This window comes from Oenanthe melanoleuca, chromosome Z (genome assembly GCF_029582105.1).
Source record: "Oenanthe melanoleuca isolate GR-GAL-2019-014 chromosome Z, OMel1.0, whole genome shotgun sequence".
Lineage (NCBI taxonomy): Eukaryota > Metazoa > Chordata > Aves > Passeriformes > Muscicapidae > Oenanthe > Oenanthe melanoleuca.
This window is the reverse complement of record NC_079362.1, coordinates 1,016,176-1,031,029: the sequence shown is the minus strand read 5'-3', so window position 1 is coordinate 1,031,029 and position 14,854 is coordinate 1,016,176.

Below are 14,854 nucleotides of genomic sequence, written 5' to 3'. Positions count from 1 at the left end.
CACAGAGTATATAATACAAATACATGAGGCTTTGGCTGTATTTTCAAAATTGTGCTGTGTAAACAGCAGTATATGTGCTTATAACAGTTGCAGGATTTAGCACAGTGAATAGAAAATTAGGGAAGGCTATATACTAGTATCCTTCTAACTAATGAAAATTTGCAGTGTACGTGGTAAAAAGGAAACAAGGAGCTGTCTTGGCATACGCAAGGAATAGGCACATCTAGTCCCTGCAGCAGGTGAGATAGCAGCACCATGATGGAATTAAAGGATTCTGGCTTCTGCTTAAATTTATGCCAGATGGTGGTCAGCAATTCCCAGAGGAACAAAGTCAGACTGGCAGATTTCAGACAAGGTTACAATCCCTTTCTAATGGATTTAGAGCTAGCAGTGGTCTTCACTGGTTTTCACTGTGGTATTTGAGCCTACGGCTCCATCTTTTTAGTATGGTTTTCACTGTAGGGAGAGATATCTCCATAGCAGCAGGTTAGCTCATGTTACATTGCACAAGAGAAGACAATGTCCCTTCCCACTCAGAAAGGATGCTTCTTAATATTGGTGCTTCTGAGGTTTTGTGTATTAGGGGCATGGGGGACTGAGAGATTGCCTCCTATGCTAACTCACTGCTCTTAACTGGTCTTGCCTTTGAAAGCCTGGCTATTCCATGCCTTGGTAAAGCAGATAATAATTGAAAAAGTTGTGGGCTTGTTTGTGTGATTTACAGCAGTGCACAAAATACTGTTCCAGTCTACAACTGAACTCGCATATCTGTAACTCAGATTTCCTCTGGATTATGTATTCATGTGGGAACGAAAATTTGCATTGACATAAATTAGTGTTTAGTTACATATGTACCTAACAGTCTAGTAATTCTGCATTTTCCTTCCTCCTTCGCTTTCTCACCCTTCCAACCCCTCTGCTGTCCTAACCAGCCAATCCACCTATTGGCATCACCTCTGTTTCCCAGGGAATAGAGTACCTGGACAACAGGAGTGCCTGACATTACCTCCTTGTATGAATGACAGCATTTGGCCACATTCTGCCTTTTTCCATCCCTCAGTCTGGATGCCAGCATAGCAAGAATATATGCTATTTTTGTTAGAACTTTACCATGCCTCATCACCTGCCTTAAGAGCATGGATCATATCAGACTCTAGGAAGAAATTAAAGCAAGTCCTACCTATCAGGTACAGAAAATATGGCATATTTGGGAGTAGTACCATGTCAGTGAAAAAGCAGGGTCTCAGATGAATTGCTCTGCAGTGCTAGTGAGAGTACTGAACCAACAATTCCACAAGCAGCAATATGAAAACTTTATTATCAGTGTCACACCAAGAGTTTTACACATTTCCAATTGCTTAAGATCTTAAATTGTTGAGACTTATTGGAAAACAGCAGTCCTGTTGGCATAGACTTCAATCCAGCCACAGAGTACAAGATACCATGTTTCAGATGTAAAAACTGGCGTGTTAAAGCAGTAGGAGCTGCCTATCTCCATCTTGCTTTACTAAATCACCTTCCAGGGTGATAGTGACTCATATGAAGGGCCAAGACAGGTCCACATCTGGAAGGAGGGTTGCTCAGCTGTGTCATGAAATGCATTATCAAACTTGCCCCCAATGGAGGGGGAAGAAGGGAGATGGGAAACATTTTTCTCTTAGTTTTATTTTTGTACCTTTGCTTGTATTTTTTGTACGTTCAGTTGTATTTTTTGTCATGTCTTCCTCAGCCTTCATTAACAGTCATATTTTTCCTTTGCTACTTTATTGCACAGATTAGCAAAATATCTTTCAATATTCAGAATCATATAATGATGAATTGGGCCTCAAAAGGAAAACTCCTCTTAACTCAATGCCATGCTTTAGTTTTTTTTCTAATTCAAAGATAGCACTAAGAGACCTATGTCATCTTTCTGTGTCCTTATTTTAAATTAAGAACAGCTCATCTATAATCAAGTGTATCCAATATGGCTAATAGAAAATACTGAAAATTGTTAAGAATGTGGAAAGTTAACTCAGCAATTCATGCAATCATAGTACGACAAAATGATTTGGGTTAAAAGGAAACTCAAAGATCATCTAATTCCACCCCTCTCCAAGGTCAAGGACATCTCCCACTTTCCCAGGTTGCTCCAAGGCCTGTTCAACCTGGCCTTGAACACTGCCAGGGTCGGGCAACCACAGCTTCCCTTGGCCAGGGCTTCACCATCCTTGCACCGCAGAATATTGTCCTGATATTTAATCTAACCCTGCCTTCTGACAATTTAAAGCCATTCCCCCTTGTCCTGTCACTCCGTGCCTGTTGGGGGTTGTCTTTTTTTTTTCTTTTCCACTTTGCCTGTGGAATTTTTCCCATTGAATGTTAAGAAGCACTGATAGCTAAGTCCTTGAGATTGGGGAGAGGGAACCTCTCTGGTTTTTGGGAGGGGGACAGTGTGAGATTTACAAGTGCATAAAAGGAGAGCAGGGGCAGTTGTTCTCTCTTGCTTACCCTTGGCTTCGGAGGAGGATATAGATTGATATAGATTGATATAGATATAGATTGATATAGAACTGGTTGATATAGGTTGATATAGAACTGGACTCCTGCTCTGCTTGGTGTTAATGCCACAGCTGTTGTTGTTTGTTTGCCTTGTTACACACACTAGTAAATAGCTGTTATTCCTGTCCTCATATCTTTGCCTGAGAGCCCATTAATTTCAACATCATACTAATTCAGAGGGAGGGGCTTTACTTTCTCCATTTCAAGGGAGGGCCCTAACAGACACCTGTCTTTCAAACCAGGACAATGCCTCTGCCAATAGTTCCTCTCCAGCTTTGGAGCCCTTTCAGATGCTGGAAGGGGCTCTAAGGTTTCCCCAGTGCTTCTCTTCAGCAGAGGAGCTCCAGCCCTCTGACTTTCATTGTGGTCTCCTCCTCCAACAGATCCACATCCTTCTTATAATGTGGACCCTAGAGGTGAGCACAAAACTACAGGGCAGGGTCTCACCAGAGCAGAGCAAAAGGCGAGAATCAAATTTTTTTTCCTATTCTAAGTAATCTCATTTTTCAAGAACTGATTCCCTCTGCTTGTAGACATGGAGGATGAAGGGTGAAAAAAACCTAAGTAATCCAATGGGATGTGTCATTCCTTAAAACCTATTTAGGTAAGGTAAGGAACAAAGCCTGCTAATAGTGTTCCTGTACAGACCCACTCAATTTAGAAGAGTCATTTCAGTGGAACATCAGAGTAATGCAAAGTAGTCAATACTGAGACATTTTAAAAGCTGCTGGGAGAATCAGATTTGAACAAACAAGGAATATCAACTCACCCTTGTTTGGGTTGCTTAAGATTCTGTTGCTTTGGGAAAGAAATGGCTGTGTTAATTTGAAATAGTTTAGTTCTGTCCTGATTTTCATGTTACATGGTAAGTACAATATGTTGTCATAATTTAAAAAGTTAATTCAGTCCCTTGAGTTTTCTTTTTCAGGTATTTTGAGAGGGTAACACAGAGCAAACCCAAATGCCAAAGCCTCTATGTATTTTATAAAACATTTAAACCTTTTCAGATTTCCACTCAGTATGCATATCTCACCCTGATATAAGCTGTTTTCACAATTTTGTTTCCAAATAGGATCTAATCCACTACAGGCTCTCTGTAGTGAAAACCACATTGTGCAATTTGACTCACAGTTAGGGAGGATATGCTGCACAGTTGTTAATGCCTTCTGAACATATAATTATGCTTTTTGGGGTTTTTTTCATTTTTTTTCAATGAAGATCACTGTGTCTCTTATTCAGAGTATGCAAACTGCTTAGTAGTATTCCATGAATATTTTTCCCCACATGTCATATTGGCTGGAAATTACGTAGAAACAAAAAAGAAATGGTTGTAAGAGCAGAGTTCGAAATAATCCTAAATACTTCCTGGAAGAAAAATGGTACAAATGCTGCATCTGACCTACCATATTGCAGTCTTTTCTTTAAAAAACTGAATTATTTGAGTGCAAGTACCTATTAAAAACAAAGCCTATTAAAAGCAAACAAAAAACACCTAACAAAAAATAAAAACAAACAAACAAACAAAAAAAAACTATGATAACAAAAAAACAACAAAAAATCCCCCACCAATTTATGTGAAAACATTCAAATACTGTGCAGTGCAACGTGGCACTAAAGTCTATTGAAGTGTTCCTCTATCTCAGGCTAGATTCCCTAAAACCAGTATGTAATATGATGGTTATTTGAATAGCTGTGAGATGACAAACTACATAAAAAAAGAAGGTAATGAGGAGGAGGAAGAGGAAACTGGATAAAGTGCTTTAAATCTATATGCTGCTGTTAGAAGAAGAAGAGCAACAAAAAAATTATGTATCTTGAATGACTAACATCAAATGCATTTTCTGCTTTGGCAGTTAATACTTAATTCTGATTTCATAAAAGGAACAATGCTTTAATCACTGAAAGGTGGTAATAATTTTTTAAATTAAGAAATGTTACTGCAATTTTTTTATATAGATGATACCTGATACATGGAATGGTGTTTTAAGCGTTCTCACTCAGGCAAAATCACATTACACCAGAGGAAGAGTGTATCTGTTCTCTTTAGTTCTTGACTATACACACTTCATGTATATATGTATATACATATATACACACTTCATAGATATATTTGTACTTGGCTACACTTGAATATAACTATTTGTCTTAGGCTGCAATACAGAATGTGAACAAAAGTATGTACTCTATCACCATCTGTCAAAATCAGGTGGGGCAGTCAGCTTCATCTTTTCCACAACCCATCCTCCCTCCAGGAAGATATCATCTGCTGCTGGCCCATTCAGTCCCACTGCATGACTGATAAAATTACATCATCCCACTGGGAGATGCTCCAGCCAGGGGAAGGAGCCAAGCCTTTCCTACCTAGATAAAAAACTAAGACTTGGAGCCCCAAAAAAGTGGCATTTTTTCCACTGGATTTCAGAGGAAAGCCAGCCCTTTTCACAACATCCCTGGAGCTTCAGAGGAAACTGCACCTTCTCCAGGAGCACTGCTCCAGCTGAACCACATCTGCCCCTGCAGGAGGATGCAGCCACCATTGAATGGGACTGTGCCAACACCCTGACTGACTGACGGGTGTCAGCTTGGATTCTGACTCTGTCAGTGTTTTTGGGATTGTTGTTTGTAATATTGTATTTCTGTTTTAATTTTCCTAGTAAAGAACTGTTATTCCTATTCCCATATCTTTGCCCTTAATTTCAAAATTATAATAATTCAGAGGGAGGGGGTTGACATTCTCCATTTCCAAGAGATGCTCCTGCCTCTCTTAGCAAACACCTGTCTTGCAAATCAAAAGATTACTCCATGGAAGTAAAAAGGGGGAGGCATGTGAACTTTTCTTGCATAGAAGGTTAGTGGACTAAAAAATAGCAGAGACTGATATAAAGGTGTTTGTTCTAAGATTTTTTTCTGCCGACCCTCTGCCATTTATCTGACAGAACCATACCCCACACTGTCCATTAGTAGAGGAAAGCATCACTAAAGTGTATTAGCTCATTCTCTTATTTGGGAATGCTCATAAATCAACTTTGTAATTCTCAGTAAAAACACAAAGTATTCTGTATATTCTACATAGGTGTCATTCATCAGTTATAATGCCATTGAACAAAGGCATTATTTTTCAGAGAAAACCTCAGGTTTGTTTTTTTGGGGTTTTTTTGTTATGCTTATCTTCCAGAAAAATGCCACTGTGTCTCACTGATGAGAGAATTAGTGATCTTTGTATTCAAAGTTTTCTCTCCCATTTAGTTTTAAGGGCAACTGTAAAGGTTTAATATTTGCATGTGAAAGACCATAGCTTTTATGTGTTTGGCTACATTTTACATTCACTATAGTACTGGGTTATTGTCATTACTTAAGTGTTTTGTGTGTTCAATAAGATCTAGTACTACAGAAAAGGGAGTGATTTGTTCAGGCATGCACTTCTGAATATAACTGTTTAATTGCTAATCTAAAACTATAGGGATTTTTCTTTCCATGTTTCGTGTTTCATGGGTTTGGCTTGATCAATATCATTGCTTTTGAAAGGAAAAGCAAAAAAGGAAGCAGAAAACGAGATCCTCTCTTGAAGTTCTTTGTTATGTAGATAACATTTACTTTCCAAGGTTGTGTTTCAAGCTTGAGTTCTGTTTTACGATTTTGAAATATCAGTTCCTACAAATAGAAAGTCTAGTCATTCTGAGTGAAATATATCCAGCTTTTAAAAAATGCAAGGGAAAACCTAATGCTTCTAGTGAAATATTGGGAGAACCCAGTTTTCTGACTATTTTGGGAGATGTAGCTGAAAAGGAAAAAGCTGTCAAGGGAATAAAAATTGCACAAGTGCTGTAGCATTAAAGGTTTTATTTATTCCATTTACAAGACCAATCCTATAATTTCTTGTATTTTGAGCAATGTATTTATAAATAATAATTAAAAATTTTTCTTTATTTCAAATGTTACCAGATTTCACAAATCTCGGTAAAAAGCTGCAATGTATTTTTTCACTTATAAAATCTCAGAAGAGGTAGGGAAGAAAATGTGTAATGTATTTAATAGTATCAACCTCATATCATCCACACACACACATACATAGACCCTCCCCCCCTGCCCCCCCCAAAAAAAAAAAATTTAAGAAGTTTGAACCATTACTCTAAATTCTGTCATTTTATCATTACTCTTGTGTGCTTACTTTAACACCCTCACCTTCTATTCCAGTGGGACCTCTAGGGTTTAGTGCAGAGCTGGGTGCTCCCACTATATACTGGTGCTTTGGGTTGTAGTTCCCAGCTTCAGGATTTTACATTTCCTGAGATACACAATCTCTATGTCAGCCCATTTCTCCATCCCCCTGGATAGCAGCACAACCCTCTGGAATATCACACACTCCTCCTGGTACCTGTCTGTCCTCACTGGGTCATATCAGCAGCAAATTGAGGGTGCACTTTCCACCCCCATCCAGATCACCTGCAAATATTTTAACTCATGTTGTGTGATTTGAGGGTGGGCAAGCACTGAATTAGTGAGTTACTAGCTGTTCTTATAAGAAGTCAGACATAACAATAATCACACAATAATGATAATAAATGGCTGGTTTGACAAGATGTTTGTATACAAAATTGGTGGTGTACAAATTTTACAAATTCTACAAATGTTTCATGTACAAATTTACAATAATGTTACCTTACTATGGACTTCCTTCATAGTCCAATGATGGAGAGTGAAAACCTGACTTTTCTTCTCCAAGTCTATTTGTAAGAGAGAATTCAGCAAGTCCTCCATCTAATTTGAAACTGTGAGTTTAAACATTTGAAACCCAGCAGGCTGGAGATTCAGCTAGACAAGGTAAACTTGCTGTATCCATTGCTGTATCCATTGATCCTGTTTTTCACTAAGCAAATAGTTAGGGGGAAGAACTATCTCTTATCAGAAAAATCTGGCACTTCTTTAAAGCCCTAATTCTCTGAGGTTGAGGGCCAGTGCCAAACAAACAAAGGAAGATATAGTTTCTTTGTTGCAAGAGAACTAAGATTAAATGTAAGGGGTTTTTCTCCCACTCCTGTAATGACAATACATAGAAATGTGTTAAATACTTTGTGCTTATATTTTGGCAACCATAGGTGATTTCCTTAGAGCCCTGAGTACAATTGTGGTGAAGTGTCATGCACGAGTTGATATCTTTTCCCTCATACAGAAATAACCACTTCCTTTTTAAAAGTAATTCAGAATATCTGAGTCACTAAGGGTCTGCCTCAGAGTGCTGTTTCCACCATGTTGCTGTTTTCGTGGTTTGCTTAACATGTGAGTTATCTACACCAGCTTTTCCTTCAGTTTCAGATTCATGCCCTTGTCATCTCCAGAGGAAAAAAAGAAAAGATAATATTTTGAAATAAAATACCATAAAACCACAGAATATTTAGGGTTGGAAGGGATATCTGCAGCTCCAACCCCCTCACCAAGGCAAGGACATAGTGAGTTTTGAATATCTCCAGAGACTACAACTTTATTGGGCAGCCTGTCCCAGTGCTCTGCCACCCCATATTGTAAAGAAGTTCTTCCTTATGTTGAGATGAGTCTTCTTGTGTTTTATTTTATGGCCATTATTCCTCATCTTATTGCTGGATACCACTGAAAAGAGTCTGGTACCTTCCTCTTGGTATCTGGCTTCAAGATATTTATATGCACATTAACAAGATTCCCTCTCAGTGTTCTCTTTTTTAGACTAAACAGGCTCAACTCCCACTGTCTCTCCCCATGGAGATGCTTCAGACCCCTCATCATCTTTTGTGGCCCATCTGGACTCTCTCCAGTAGTCCCTTGTCTTTCTTGCACTGTGAAGATGAGAAGTGAACACAGTACTCAGGATGTGACCTCACTCAATATAATGTATTATGAATTACTGTAGATATTTGTTCTCTCCCCACCATCCCCTGGTACTGTTATCTGACTTTTTCACCAATAATTTGTGAGGAGGAGGCTGTTCTCTGTAGCAAGAGTAAAGGTAATCTTAGATAATCCAAGAAACCTATTGAGCAAATTAGCTAGCATAATTTCATTTTAAGTAGATTTAATTAGCACTACTAGTTAAACTTTTTTACTGCTGACATCATCATCATCATTAACCATATCAGTTATTATTATTTCCTAGTACTGTCAAGTACTGGCACTCACCATACAAGATTTGTGAATGCTTCTTCTCATAAGATCATTTGTCTCTCAGATCTTGTGTTTTGGGATTTGTGAGATTGCCTGAACAGTGGAATGTAATATTCCAGCAGAAGAGGAAATGTTCCTGTAGATGAGGCTGAATCAAATCAAGTGTCTGTTAGTCACCAAGGAGCAGTCTGGGTACAGTAATAAATGTAAAGCAAGTTCACTTGTTTTGTAAAGACATCAGAAATATTTATATTTTTAAAAGAACCAAGGCCATGAAGCAGAAGCTAACATCCCGTAGGTATGCAGCACAGTATCTTACGATTTGCTTCATCTTTTTCTAAAATGAAAGTGTTTTTGTTTGCTCCAAGCATGACATGCAGCCTTGCATACCTTTTAGTGATGCTATTAGATTCAATCTCTCATACTCACTGTCTTTCACAATGTAGAATTATGATATTATTTTAATTTTATTTATTTTATACTTACTGGAAATAAGTACATACCTAATGAAAGGTGTTCCTTACCATGACATGCAGCTTGGAACGAAATTATCTTCAAGATCTCTTCCAAACCAACCTAATCTGTGAAATCTGACCTTGTTTCCTTGCACATTTGTAACATATATACATAAGTCGTTTTCCCCATTGCTTCTTCAGCCTGAGTGAACCAGATACAAGCCTAATACATATGTTATTTCTAATTCTTCAGAGCTATAACTATCTACCAGTTCTGTAGAGCTTGTGGGTTGTTGGGTTCTTTTTTCCTGTAGAAGAATCAGTAAAATTTTTAGACTAGCTCTAATATAACACAGTAATAAAAAACCCGAAACAACAATCCAAAATACTTCTTTCTTCTCTGTAATGCTTTCCTTACTGTAAATTTGGTTTATCAATATTTTGCCAGTTGTCAACCAAACTCTGAGTTATGTAAAAGATTTATTTAGATAAGGACTGTGGGATAGTTGTGGGGTTCTTTTGATTATTTATTTTTTTTTAGTATGGCAAGTAAACCCCACTGGGCTTACTACAGCAGTGCTTGTGGGGCTGGCTGCAAGACGTTTCAGCTGCCATTGCTCCTTACAATTCTGGTTTTTGTGTACTGCTTTCAAAACAAGATATGAAGCCTTAAGTTGGAGTGTAGCAGACATTCATGTGACTGTATATTCACCCTGATGTTGATTTACAATACCATTTGTTTTACAAGACTGGCAGGAAGCAACACCTTGGCATTTAAATTCCCTGCCTGCATGCAGCTCTGCAAAAACGACTTACAGATTTAATGTACTTTTTTTTTTCCCCCTTTCAAATGCAAGTATCTCTGGAATCATCATCTGTAATTAAGTAGGAAAAAACTCCACAAGCTCATCAGATGGTGCTTAACTTTTTGGGCATTTTCTTCACTCCAAAGTGTTATTTAGCAGTTATTGAGCTGAAGTTCTCTTTCTTTAGGTGTCCCTTGCTTTTCTAATATTTATCATTTCTTCTCAGGCTTTGGCTTCCACTATTTATTTATTAACCTCAAAAAATATATGACTCTTGTAGTGATTTTTCTGATGCAACATTTGTCCTCTGGGGACACTTCTGAAAGGATTCCTGAGGCTATCAAAGAGCCACCAATTAAAAGTGAATTCTGTAGTAAACATGGTCTTATTCTTCTGAAGGGCATTACTCTCCACATCTTAACATTTTTCAGTGCAAGAGCTCTGCCTGTCTTTATCTTTCTCCCTTTATTTATTTAGTATAGTCATGATAATATTTAGCAAAATAAATCAGTGAAATAATTAATTGGTAGACCCAAGTATCTGTTACCCTCTGTCTGCTTTTCCAAAAAATGTTTGCTTGAAGGGGATTAGTAGGGCTAACTGACCATTGGGATCAGTCATGTTTTCAGATGTGCAACCACCTCACAAAAGCATCCTCTCTTGCCTGAGCTAAAGCAATTTTGATGCTGTCATATGGTGGGGGGTATGACTTTGATCACTTTTCTCACCTTGGCTGTGTCCCATCCCAGCTTGTTTGTTGTGGGGTAACAGAGAAAACATGAGTGGACTGTGAGCACTGTTAACCCTGGTCTGCTATCTAAGCTCCTTCAGCCTGAAATCCAAAGCACAGCACTTTACTGGTTGCTGTGAGGATAATGATCTCCATCCCAGCCAGACCCAGTCCAATCAGTAATAACTGAAAAATCACTTACTAAAGGGCAGAAGAGGAAACTATGCAGAGCCCTACAATTCTTTTTTTAGTGGTTTGCCATTTAATTTGTTTTAAATAATGAAAAAATATTCCATCAACTTTGTGTGGGTTACCACCAGCATTATCTTTTTGTGGAAAATTTCAACAAATCTTTAATTCTTCAGAAACAAAGTAATGTTCTTAATAGGGAGGAGGGATAAATTGCAAAGTTCAATACTTTTGCAAGTGAATGCTTGCAAAATTAGATATCTTACACCAAGGTGAGCTAGAAGCAACGTATTATTTTAAAGAAAACCATGCACAAAAATCCCTCAAAACTCTAATCAAAACACATCCCAGTAACTATACAAATAGCACAGAGGAAAAATGTTTAGGATAAGGTGTAATTTATTCAGTGTAAAGTTAAATCAGAGCTTTAAGTTGTAATGCAATTTACATTTTGTACAAGTTCCACAGGTAGTGATGTCAGAGTTGAAGGATATTACAAACACATCCTGATTGCTAGCCTAGGGACAATTCATAACTTAAAATTTTAAACTTTAATGAAAATCTATCTGATTTAGCTTTGCTGGACTTTATATATACTTCAGTTTTTTCAGCTTGAACTATTGTGGCTTCTCAATGAAATATAAACATGTTTCAGTGCTAAATGTCAGAATTTTGAAAAACTGAGCCCAAGGCAATGGAACATTAAGAAAAATCTAATTCCAAGACCTGGAAGCCACTTCAAGCCCCAAATGTACAGTTTACATTTCATAAACTAGCACTGTCATAAAACACCTCCAAAATTATCTGTTTTCTAAACTGGGAAAAATCCAAATGAATACAAATGTTTATGTTGAATTTATTTTCATGTCAGGAAAAGGAAATAATGTGGAAATAAACTGAACAAATTATCACAGAATATTTCTACTCAAACAGCAGATACTTTTAATTACTATTCATTAAACCTGTAAATTTACAATGCCCAACCTAGTTTCCCTTGTTTAGGAAACCCAGATATTTTAAATTTGTAGCATTTTTCATCCTTTTTTAATTCTATCTGGGACCCTGTCAAAACCTTAGGGGAAAAAAAAAATATATTTTTCTGTCTTTTTTTACTGTCCTATTCTTTACTGAATCTGAGAAGGAAGTTTGTTATCTCAATAAGAACACAGCACTTTGCTTTATTAGTAAATTGCAATGAAGTGAAATTTTCAAGTTATATTAATGTACATGTATATATAGACAACCTCACTTCCTGATGCTACAAGTTGCAATAATTGAGAAATATTTTTTGTTTTATTTTGTTTCATATGTGGGTAGGAGGATCCCAATTTACAAAGCTGCTTTTAAGAGGGAGAAAGAATTAAAGTCTGAAATCAGTATAGACAACTCTGAGTCTTTTTGGAAACATTTGAATTCCCTCACAAGACACAACAAAAGTTAAAAAAATAAGATGAGTTCTTTCTGTTTAGGTATTTATGTCAGAAGAGGAAGTAGTGTGGTTTCTGATGCTGTATTGAATATTACAGTTGAACTATGCAGTAGGACTTCCTTTCAGGGTTATGTGAACATAGCAATGCTAGTGTAAGTATTGAATCCACCCACATAAGTGCTGAATTAACAAAGTAATCTGCAAGGAATACATAAATACCTGCTAGTTCTATAAAAAATCAGGACATGAATATTTTATCTTCTGCACACAGCTCTGAAATGCATTCTTTTGTTTTCCCTTGCTGTGTTCTGAAGCCTCAAGCAGTTGATAGGCAGGATGTGCCTTCATTGTTAAAAGTTACTGCTCAAAAAATTTATACTGAGTATTTGCAGCCTGTGGACATCCATACACTGAACAGAATCCCTAGAGTGATGGGGTAACAACTCTAGAAAGATATTTTGAGGAGGAAAAGTGAAAACTTTGAGGTTGTACACACACGTCTCAGTAATTCTATGGGCAATAAAATTACTTACAAAAGTTTACTTATATTTAATTTGCAAAGATCTGTATCTCAGTTGACAGAATGTCTCTGATGTTCTATCAACCACCTAAATGCCCAGGCTTGCAATCCAAGGATGACATCTGTGTTGTGAAGGGGACTGTCCATGGAGACACACAGCAGGGCCTTTGCTGTGCTGACTGGTGCACGTGAGCTACGCCAGATGGATCAAAGGGCTGGAGAAGGAGGAAAGAACTGAAGAGTCTCCAGCACAAGAGGTTTTCCAGATGTAGACAGGGTGTTAGGTGAGCTTATCTAGGTTCCCTTTTCTGTGGAAGTTTGGACCAGATGATCTCTTGAGGTTCCCATTAACATGCTGAGTGGAGCAGTGCTAAAGCCAGCTTATAACCATCTCCTTTATTCCAAGTGGCATTCTTTATCACCTTCTGTTTAAAGGTGGAAATTATTACAAAGAAGCCTCTTGTACATCCCTGGTAGAAAAAGTCATTGTCTTCTGTTAAATTCTATCAAATAACACATAATCTCTTGTGTGGTTATGCAATATTTTTAACTCAGTTGGTTTTGACTCAGAACATATTGATGGAGGTTGCCTTGGGATTTTTTATCTTTGCAGTGGTCAGATTTAGAAGAACACAAACCTGATATACCTGGACTGTGCATTCTATCACTAACTGTAATATATCTTCTGCATACATAGTGTTCAATGAGAAGGACAGCAGGTGACAATAACAATTTGTAGTCTTTTATTTGAGAAGGCAGGTGGTCTTAGACTTACATAAGGAGTTGGCACAACTGCCCTGGTATTAAAAAAAATTATTGCAGTTAGTGTGGTTTTAGTTCATAGCTAGCCATTTTGTAATGGGGATATAATTTGTTAGGATGCTTGTGGTGGAACCTTGGTGCCTTTAATTGTTTATTTATAGACTGTGGTTGTTGGAAATGTGCCTGGAATAACTTTCTTTTTTCTCCCCAAAGAACATGTATTTAAATGGATTCAGATATCCATGAAGGCAATGAAACGTCATGGAATGATGAATTATACAGTTTAAACTAAAAATAGTTTGCAAGTTTGAATGGACAGCAATTTTACATCATTGCTGTATTAAACTGAAGAGTTACATATATTACCAATCAAAACTTTATATCCCTCCTTCAGGTAATATACTTATTTCAGAAAAAAAAGTCTTCTTAAAATTCCTAAATGGGAAATTGTTTTCAAGCCTTTTAAGATATCTTCTCAAAGAGTATGCTGAAAATTACACTGACTAATGATCTCACTTAGGCTCTATCCAAACCATCTAGAAGTGAAAGCTCTCTCAGTTTCACACCTATGATACGATATTCTGATACTCAAACTTCCTTTCTTTTAAATATTCTCTATAGAAACCATGGTAGCAGACTTCCCTTTCTTTACTGGCATTTAACTCCCACTTTGGGTTTTGATTTGTCATTTCACAGACATATTCAGACTTTACACAGATTTCTCCTTCTCTCAAAGGCTAGGTTTTAGTTCCCCAGGGAGCATTTATTCCACACATTTTTTAATGACCTTTCATAGGGCTTGAGGGTATAATTTTTAGGGTAACCAGACAATTTTCATCTTGTTTGAGTGTCTGGACTCTACAACCACTACAGGCTGCTTTCAAAATAAACATTATATTATGGTTTTTGTCTGAAAAGGAATGCCATTTGTGGTCCTCAATTCTGCTTCTAGCATGAAGAGGAAATTCATTGATATGAAAGGAATAGTTAGGTACTGAAGACATTTATGCTTAGCATTCTAAGTTCTGGTGTTTTGTTTAGATGTGATGCAAATACAAAGGGCTTTTTGGAGAAGTAAGGACTGGAACAATGTCTTTAAAAATCTTTAAAGTGACAAAAGTTAGCAGCCTTACCAGTCTCAAAAATCATGAATTGGGTTTGATAGAATTTTCATTCAGCAGACAATAATATAGGCAATTATTTTATATTTTTCAAGCTTCTATTGTGATACTGCTACACAAAACCCAGTAAAAAGCCTCTGTGTTTCCTGTTGAAGTGTATGTCTAGGGC